The following is a 9,942-nucleotide window of genomic DNA, read 5'->3' as shown; positions in this document are numbered from 1 at the left end:
ACACAATTTCTTTTTTTTTAATTTTGTATTTGTTGGAGCGCCTGAGTGGCTCAGTTGGTTAAGCGCCAACTTCGGCTCAGGTCATGATTTCAAGGTTCGTGAGTTTGAGCCCCGCATGGGGCTCAGTGTTGACAGCTCAGAGCCTGGATCCTGCTTTGGATTCTGTGTCTCCCTCTCTCTCTGCTCCTTCCCCACTCATGTTCTGTCTCTCTCTGTCTCTCAAAAATGAATAAACACTAAAAAATTTTTTTTAATTTTGTATTTGTTTATTTTTATTTTTTCAATATATTTTTAATTAACTTATTTATTTTGAGAGAGAGAGAGAGCAGGGGAGGGGCAGAAAGAGAGAATCCCAAACAGGCTCCGAGCTGTCAGCACAAAGCCTGATGTGGGGCTCGAACTCACAACTGTGAGATCATGACCTGAGCCGAAATGCTGAGTCGGATGCTCAACCGACAGACCCACCCAGACGCTCCTCTTTTTTTTTTTTTTTTTTAATTTTGGGAGTATAGTTGACATCCCATTGGCACAATTTCTTTTAATCTGCCTTAGAGACAGAAGGAATATTCTCACCAATCCAGCCCAGGGTGCCTTCCAAACCACAAGCTACCAGGCAGTTTGCCAGAATTTCCCCATAGCCTATGGTGCATTTTGCTAGGAGAGTCAGACGCCCTATTCTCATTCTCTACACCATGCACTTCACATCCAGAAATTCTGTAAGGTTCCAGTGGCTTGGCGAAAAACCCAGAGTGACTTGTTTGCCTATACAAAAATGGTGTGTCAGGGGGTCACCTCAGAGCCTCCCCCATCTCTGCAAATACAGCAGGTCTCTCTTACAGTTCTATAGAATTAAGCCATGTTGCACGGGTCATTCCAATCTCCACAGCAGATAAGGAAGGCTGGAGGTGACTCCAAGGTTTTCAGCCTGAGCGACTGTGTTATAGTTTTAATGGTGAAGAAGAACCTAGGGAGAGAAGTGGGTCTGTGGGAAAGACGAAGGTATGGTAATCAACGTGGGTTTGGGCAAACTGAATCCAAGGCATCCCTGAGACTTCTGATCAATTGGGAACCTTTGGCTTGTGGGTCACAGGGTCCTAAACCCTATGTGAATAGAAGGCGGCCATCAGCAATTTCAAGCTTGCCTTTCGCCAGCATAACAACCCCAGCAATGCCACTGTCCCCAAGGTTCCAGCCAACCTCTCGGGTCTTAATGCTGATGGACTCTGAGTGGATACCCATCCTTGAATCAATTACGGTGATTTAATTGGCTAAATCCTCTGTGGTTGACAGTCTGCAAGTTGGCCCTTTAGTGACGGTACTTCCTAGTATTTGTAATCCCCTTCTTTTGGGTAGCTTACTTCTAACTAATAGTATATGGCAACGTTGGAGTTGTCACTTTTTTTTTAAGTTTATTTTATTTATTTGGGGTGCCCGGGTGGCTCAGTTAGTTAAGCTTCCGACTTCAGCTCAGGTCACGATCTCACGGTTCATGAGTTCGAGCCCCGTGTCGGGCTCTGTGCTGACGGCTCAGAGCCTGGAGCCTGCTTCGGATTCTGTGTCTCCCTCTCTCTCTGCCCTTCCCCCTCCCACGCTCTGTCTCTCTCTGTCTCTCTCTCTCTCTCAAAAATAAACATTAAAAGAATGTTAAAGTTCATTTTATTTATTTATTTTAAGTAATCTCTACACCCAGCGTGGAGTTCGAACTCACCACCCTAAGATCAAGAGTTGCACGTTCTTCTGACTGAGCCAGCCAGGCGCCCTGAGGAGTTGTCATTTCTGTGATTAGGTGACAAAAGATTGCGCTTTGCCACTTGCCAAAAGACTCTCTCGCTTGCTGGCTTTGATGACACAAGCAAGCCGCCATGCTGGACACAGCCACATTGCAAGGAACCAAGGACCAGCCAACAGCCACCAAAGAAATGAGGGCCTCAAGGAACGAAATCCTGCCAACCACCAAGAAAGTGAGCTTGCAGGCAATTCCTTTTGCCCACTGAGCCTTCAGTTGAACCCCTGCCCTGAGTGACAGACACTCTTAGGGCAGCTACCTGAGACATCATGATCAGAGGACCCAACTAAGCCCTGCCCAGATTCCCGCCCCACAGAAACCGCAAGAAAATAAATGTGTGTTGTCCTCAGCTATTAAGCTGTGGGCTAAATGGTTACACGGCAACAGACAGCTGATACAACTGGGTTGTGTGATTGCCCCTGGAGGGGTAGGTGAGGTCCGCCTCGGGTGAATCATGGGGACTCAGTGTGGAGAATAGGTGTCTCCACGAAGGAAAGCGAAGGTGTAGTTACCAGAAGGGGGATGAAATCTGGGCAGGCAAAAGCATCAGATGTCTACCTCATACAAATATTTGGGAATGTAAGGAGGCAGCTGGAAACACATCTGGAGACATAGCTTGGGCAGTGATTCGGGGATCGGCAACTGTCAGAACTGTAAGAATGGATACAACTGCTCCCAAAAGAGAAGGGTCGAGGGCGGATCTATTGGGAACAGCAGCAAATAAGGGGCAGCTGGAAGAAGAGCAAAGGCGATTAGGCGAGGAGAGAGGTAGAGGAAGACAGCGTTTGATGCTGGACAAACTCAGTTTGGCCAGTAAGACACGTATCTGAGGAGCCACAGAGGTTGACTTCTGTTAGAAATCTCGGTCTCATCAGGGTCGTGAATTCAAGCCCCGAGTTGGGCTCCACGCTGGGCATGAAGCCTACTTTAAAAAAAAAAAAAAAAAAAAAAAAAAAAAAAAAAAAAAAATCTGGGCCTTTAGTTCAGAGGTTGTATATTGGGAAGCCATCAATACAAAAGTGACAGGTGAAATCAGGCACGTGTATGATTTTGTCCCGGTGACAGAGTATGGAGGGAGAGGAGGACCAGACAAATCCTTGCAGACCGCGTGTCTGTAGGTAGCAGGGGGCCGGAAGAGGACACATGAGAAGGGACCAGAGAAAGTAGCTGTACAAATAGGAGGCGATCCAAGAGAGACCAGTCTTCCCAGGAGCCATGGGAATTTCTGACATAGTCAATAGAGGCAAATGCTTAAGAGACGTTGTGTATGAGGAGGACTGAGGAAAAAAATGGAATCGGTAATGAGGAGGTCATTGGTGGTCCTAGTGGGAACATTTCAGTTGAAGATAGGGGCAAGACCCGGCTGTGTGGGCTTAGGAATGGGTGGGACATGAAGCAGAGAGGTAGAAACCCGACTGGCACAGTGAGAGGTTTCCCCGTAGGTTCTGGAAGTCTTGAGCATATGTGTAGGCTGAGGAGGAAAGTCTGGGCTAGGCCCCTCCACTCCCAACTCGGTCATCTTTCTTGAGTTCCCTTACATCTTGCAGAGCCAACAGGGTCCCAAACTACCTACCAACTAGGTGTCAGCCAACTCCTGTTATAAGGAGCCAGTTGTGCTAGGCTTTGCCAGCTGTGTGGTCTCTGTCACAAGTACTCTGCCGCTGTCGTGTGAGAGCAACTGGAGACCATCCTTAAGGGAATGGGCACCGCTGTGTCCCAAAGAGCTTTATTCACAAACAGGCAGAGGATAGGATTTGGCCTGTGGGCTGTAGTTCGCTGACCTTGCTCTAGGCTCATGGAAAGGGATTGGGGGGCTTAATACATGGGGCAGATGATAAAGCAAGAATAGTACTAAGACCTCAGAGAAATGGGTTTGCTTCAGAAAGAAGGTTCTTTTTTTTTTTTTAGACTTTAAAAAAAATGTTTATTTTGGTGGGGGGAGAGCACGAGCAGGGGAGGGGCAGAGAGAGAGAGGGAGACAGAGGATCTGAAGTGGGCTCTATGCTGACAGCAGAGAGGTGGGGCTCAAACTCACACTGTGGGATCACGACCTGAGCTGGAGTCGGACGCTTCACCGACTGAGCCACCCAGGCGCCCCAGAAAGAAGGTTCTTACATTTATTTGGGTACCTTTGCAGTCTGACTCCCTCTTTGTGTGTCTGCCTTGTACTCCTCAACTGTGAGCACCTCGGGGCCAGGGATGTTTCCCAGCCTTCCACACAGGAAGCGCTGAGACACAGAAATGGTGGAGAGAAGCAGGGCGGTAAAAAGGCAGAGGCGCTTTATCCTGGAAGGAGAGGAAATTGCAGAGGCTCACATGTAAAGGCCTGTATCATCTCAGTGACATGGGAGCCACTGATCAGCAACCAAGTTAGACCCCCTGATGTTGAAGGGAGGCAACTCTTCCCAAACATTCCAGATTCAGTACTTCTGAGAGGGGGAGGATTGGGGCAGATGGTATCCCCGCCTCACAATTACAGAATTCCACGGGGTGCACCCAAATAGACAGCTGGGTAGGACTCTGGGGATTGGGGAGGAAGGCGGAGGGGGCACCTCCAAAATGGTCCTGGATTTGCTAGGAGGACAATGGGAAAGCAAGACTATGACAAAGCCCAGGTGCATTCTGGAACTTCCAGAGGAGAAGGGAAGGACGCGGAGGTGGGGTGGGGTTTACACTCTTACAACAGGTTGGACCTCGTCTGGCTGTTCCTGGCCTCCTTCCAACTCTTTCCTGAGGACGAATGGGCCAAGCAGGGATTTAGACGGTGACAAGCGAAACAGGAAGCTTTCTCCATGCAGTTCATTCCTGGGCGTGGGGAATCCAGAGACTGGAGACTGAGCTGAGAGGGACCCCGGAGAGTCCCCTGTTGGGGACCTGGTGTCCACTGTGCCCCAGGAAGGACACTTGTGGACAGGGGGCCTGCGGGCTAAAGTGAAAGCAGCAGAGAGCTGGGGGTGGAGGCACTGAGGTAGAGGGAGGAGTAGGTGGGACGTGTCTCTTGGTGGGAAAAGGAGAAGAGCAACTTCAAGAAAAACAAGAGGAAAGATGGACGTGTTCAAGACCTCCATGATCTGTCCCAGCCCAGCTTTTCATCCTTGTTATTATTCCCCTTCGTACATCCTAGGTTCTCACTGAATTTCCCACCCACCCCGAACACATCCCACCATTCAGTGTGTGTTGTTTCCTCTCCTTCACGTTCCCTTGTCCTCCTTTCTCCCATCTCCTCATCTCTAAATCTTTTTTAGCCTTGGAGTCTTAGATGCCACTTCCTCCAGGATGCCTTCTTAGATTTCATTCTCTATCGGAAGTGGCCCTTCTTCCGCTGAACTCCTTATCTGTCTGTTACCCAGAGAAGGCATTTAGCAATTTCCACCTCAAAGTAAGGGAGTATTGAAGACAAAAGCCATTCCCCAGGAGGTGCTGTGTCTTCCTCTCCCCCCCCCCCCCCCCTGCCCTGGTGGCACATTAGCCAGGCAGAGGCCCTCTGGAAGTGGGAAGTGGATAAATACTGAACCAGCTCAGGCTGGCACAGAAGTCTCCACTCTGCCAGCTTCCTGTAGAGCTCTGTCCCTGCTGGTGTTAGGGCCTTGCATGCACCCATCCCAGCCTGTAGCTACCAGAATCCTGACACCCTGCACCCCTCCTCCTCCAGAAGACTCGGTCCCTCGCCAATTCTGCTTCCCGGTCAGCCCAGAGTCACTCTTCTGCCCCACAGCTTTCTCTCCTCGTGGTCGAAGATGCCACAACGGAGTCTCTCAAGCACACGAATTCAGGGAACAGGTGGCATACCCAGGAGCCTATCTGGCCCTCCCATGGAGATGGCTATCCCTTGACATCAGCCATACATTTGTCCTGGGTCAGAGAAGTACAGTTATCGAATGGACTTCATGAGTCATATGTGGTGGTGGGGGGTGGGGGGGGTGCAGAGGCCCAAAGACATGTGCTAAACGTATGGGTGTGTGTTAACTTATAAGCAAAGTAACCTGCTGCTCCCCCTTGGGCAAGTGACATCCACCACCCTCACCCTCATCAACATCGTGGTTTCCATCCTTGAAAAACCAAGAAGGTTGGGCAAACCCGCAAATTCCCTGCTAGCCCAAATCCGCCACGGGATTGCGGGTTTGTGTACCTCAGATCCCTTCTCAGAACAGAGATGAGCATAAGAAAACGATTCCTGATAGAGGTGGCGGGGATTTGAGCCTCACTTCCCGGGTATTGATGCCCTTGGCGATTTGTGATTTGGATCTAGAGCATTTTGTACCTGAAGATGAAGTGAAAGGACTTCCCCACTCCCGCCTCCCCCAACAAGAATCATAGGATGTTATTCACCAGCAGGACCACAAGGATTCTAGACCTGCACTGTCCAAAATGATAGCCAACTGGCGACATGTGACTATTTAACAGTAATTACAGGGGCGCCCAGCTCACTTTGTCGATAGAGCATGCTGTTCTTGGTTTCAGGGTTGCAAGTTCGAGCTCCACATTGGGTGTGGAGATGACTCAAAAATTTTTTAAAAATCTTTTTAAAAATTACAATTTGGGGCACCTGGGTGCCTCAGTCAGTTAAGCGTCTGACTCTTCATTTTGGCTCATTTTGGCTTCATTATCTCACAGTGAGCTCAAGCCCTTCTTCAGGCTCCCCGCTGACAGTGGGGAGCCTGCTTAGGATTCTCTCTTTCTCCCTGCCCCTCTGCTCGCTCACGCAAGCGTGTTCTCTCTCTCAAAAAACAAAAACAAAAACAAAACAAAACAAAACCTTAAAAAAAGGAAAAAAATTACAATTAAATCAAGTTAAAAAGCCAGTTTCTCAGTCACACTGGCCACATTTCAAGTGCTCAGTAGCCACATGTGGCTAGTGGACACCCCATCAGATGACACAGATACAGACCATTTCCATGTTCCCGCTGAAACTTCTATAGGACAGTGTTCTGCGAGACCGATCTATTGCAAATGGGGAAACTGAGGCCCAGCCAAGCAGGCATGACCTCGCCAAGCATGTTATGGGCGGATCTGGGCCTAGAACAAAGGTTCCCCACGCATGTTAGGCCAGGCCTGACTCATCCCTTACTCCCTGCTGTCTCCTTCCCCCATGCCTCTCTGGGCTCCCCCAACTCAGAGCCCCCAGTGGGCCCAGCACGTGGGCCAGGCCGAGCTGGTCCCAGGCGATGTTTGTGACTGAGCAGAGCTCCAGATGCTGCACATTCCTGGTAGGGTCAGACCTGCCCCGCGGCACTCAGGGAATTAGCTTCTCTGAAGAGCCTCAGATCTTCTTTCCGGAGCTGCCCTCTTCCTGCCCAGCCCAGGGGGCTGCCTGGTTCAGGAGCGCTCCCGAGCTCCCCGATCTCCGGGGTGAGGCCGAAAAGCTGCGCGGATTCCCCGTTGGAGAGGTACTTCTGCTCCAGGAGGGGCTGCAGGGGGCAGGAAATTGCACCCCGGCGTCTAACAAGGTCTCCAAGTCCAGCACAAGGGGCATCTGGGAACAAGGTTTCTGCCGGCCCAACCTTGGGGCCCCATTTGGCGGGAACGGGACCTGCCTTCACCTGCCGCCCTGCGCCGGGGGGGGGGGGGGGCGCGGGGGGCGGTGTGAGGGAAAGGGCAGGAAGAGGGGCGTCCCGGGGTGGGGGCAGGGGGCGAGAGGCCAGGGGAGGGGGCGCCCGGGAGCGCCCTGACCTCGCCGGCTGCCGGGAGGCGGAGGGGATGGGGGTTGGGGGAGAAGAGGGGAGCCCGGCAGCCAATGGGAGGGAGGATCTCGTTTCAAAAGGGTTAACCCACAGCCAATGGGAGCCTGGGGGAGCGGATCCTGCTCACTCCATTCAAGAATCCCAAGTATTCAAGATGGACGGCAGGGAGTGTGGAAGGAGAAAGGGGGCGAGGGGGGAAGAGCGAGCCGGGCAGAGACGCGGGCGCCGCGGCCGGCCGGCCTCGGGACTCGGTCCGGGCGGCGCGGCGGGCGCGGGGGGCCGAGGGGCTGGGGGCCCCGGCCGGGAGAGGGGCCGGCGGGGCGCGGGAGGGCGTGCGAGAGAGGGAGCGAGGCCAGGGAGGGAAGCCGAGAGGGAGGGCAGGGCAGAGAAAGAGCCCGGGAAGAAGGAGGTGGCAGGCAGAGGAACGTAACGAAGAGAAATGTGTAGGTATCGGGAGCTCCCAGAAGGGTAACGCCACCGATTCTCGGTTTTATTCTCTCTCGGGCGGGGAGGGGGTGGTCTGGGCTCTTTCTCTCGTCTTCCCGCTCCCCTCTTCGTGCTCCCCCACTCGTGGGCATCTCTTCGGTCTCTCCTTTCGAAACAACTGCAACTGGGAAGCACTGGGCACGTCTCGCCGGGGTGGCTTCCCTGTCATTTTCCAGCGGGGGGTGTGGTGGCGAAGGGGCGGGGGGCTCGGCTGGGCAGGGCTGGGGCTGGGCCATCTGTCCGTGCCCGGGCGTGTGTGGGAGGGTGTGTGTTGGGGGGGGGAGGCGGTGCAGGGCACAGGGGGCCTGGCGGGGGGGGGGGGGGGGGGGCGGGGCGGGGGGAGACGCCGTGGCTGAAGGGGCTGGAGCCGGGCAGGGAGTTCTGCATCCCGAGAAGTTGTGGGGTGAGCCAGGGGGCTGGGGGTGGGTGGGAGGCCCGCTCCTGAGCTGCGAGTGTGCGGTGTTCAGGGGTGCGGGGATGTGGGGGAGCTGTGTGCTCACAATCCAGCGCTTGCTGTTTGGGTAAGTGTGGAGTAAGGGCTGAGCTGTGTGGCAAGTATGGCTGGGAGTTTGTGTGCGCGCGTGTGTGGTCCTGGAGGTGTGTGTGGTGGTGGGGGGGCGGGGGGTGGTACAGCACAGTTGGGTGTTGAGGCAGAGAGCCCCGCACCCCCTTCTTCCCCCCACCTCCCCACCCCCTGCCCTGCCCTTCTCATCCCATTCACAGAACACGGCTTTCAGGACCCTCTTGGTCTCCTCCGCCTGTCGCCATGGCTGCGGGGAGGGGGTGGGAGGAGACAGTTGGGGCCTGCCCCTGCCCCTGCTGCTCCGGCTAACCCTCCACCTGCCCTTTCTCTCCCTTCCACAGGCTGGGCCCCATCCCCTGCTGCTCTGGGGGGCAGGGGCCGGAAGATGGTGGCCAATGAGGAGGGGGAGTGGAGAGAACTTGAGCCGGGGCCTCCCCTCCCCCATTTCCTCCTCGGTCTCTACACCCGCCTCTGGAAGGAGCTGGGGGATGGCTCCTGGGCCCAAGGTGGGGGAGGGGCCCTGCTGGCTGGTGAATCGCAAGGCCCGCTCTGGAAGGAGTTGGGTGTGAGAGCTGAGGGGATCTTGGCCCTAGCCTCCCTTCCCTGCCCTCCCCAAGGAGAGATCTGGGCGCTCGTCGGTGAATAGAATCTTTCACTGCCCCCCACCCCCACCCCCCGAGACTGGCTGGGCAGTCCCACCTTCACTCCTTTGCTCCCTGTTGGCATGATCCACTTCCCAGCCCGGACTGGTTTGCCCCACACAGAGGCCTGATGACTGACCCTAGCGGGCTCTTGGTTTCCGTCATTGCAACTGTGCAAACTGCAGGACAGGGCCCCTTGTCTGCGGATCCTGGAGGGGTGGGAGGAAGCTGGAAGGGGAAGCCCGGAGGAAGGGCTCCTAACCGGAACCCTGCCTCCGTGCCTCCTGCCCGCGGTGGAGTGGGGACGAGGGTATCGCCCAGAGGCAGCTCCATCCCGCGAAGGCCTTCACTGATCAGTGTGCCTGAGGAATCACCCTCCAGCCTCTGCCCCTTTGGGCCACACAACGCTTACCGGGTCAGAACTGGAGTTCGGCTTCTGGGACCACTGCTTTAGCCAGGAGCGGGTCCTGCGGGGCTCTCCAGGTGCCCCTTGGAGGCAGTCTTCTGGCTTTGGCTTTTGATCAGTCTCAGGATTGTTTATCCAGTGTTTAAGCCCCCTTCCCTGGGCCAGGATGGGCAAGTTGTGAGTGAGCTTGGACTCTAAGGGGAGTCTGGGAACAACTCCGATTCTGCTCTCATTGCCATTGAAAGCCCATCCTTGACGCTCAGTACAAGAGAGGGGATCATCCTCACGATGTTGTTCAATGTGAACTCCGTAAGGTGGATTTGAAGACCGCAGAGGGGAGATGCAGGGCTGGGGCTTCCTCCTCTAGACCTGGAAGCTTCACTGTGCTGCCTGGGAGCTGTGACTATACTCCTCCTCCC

Source organism: Puma concolor, chromosome D1 (assembly GCF_028749965.1).
Source record: "Puma concolor isolate L17-30 chromosome D1, mPumCon1.1.hap2, whole genome shotgun sequence".
Taxonomy (NCBI): Eukaryota; Metazoa; Chordata; class Mammalia; order Carnivora; family Felidae; genus Puma; species Puma concolor.
Note: the sequence above shows the minus strand (reverse complement) of the source record.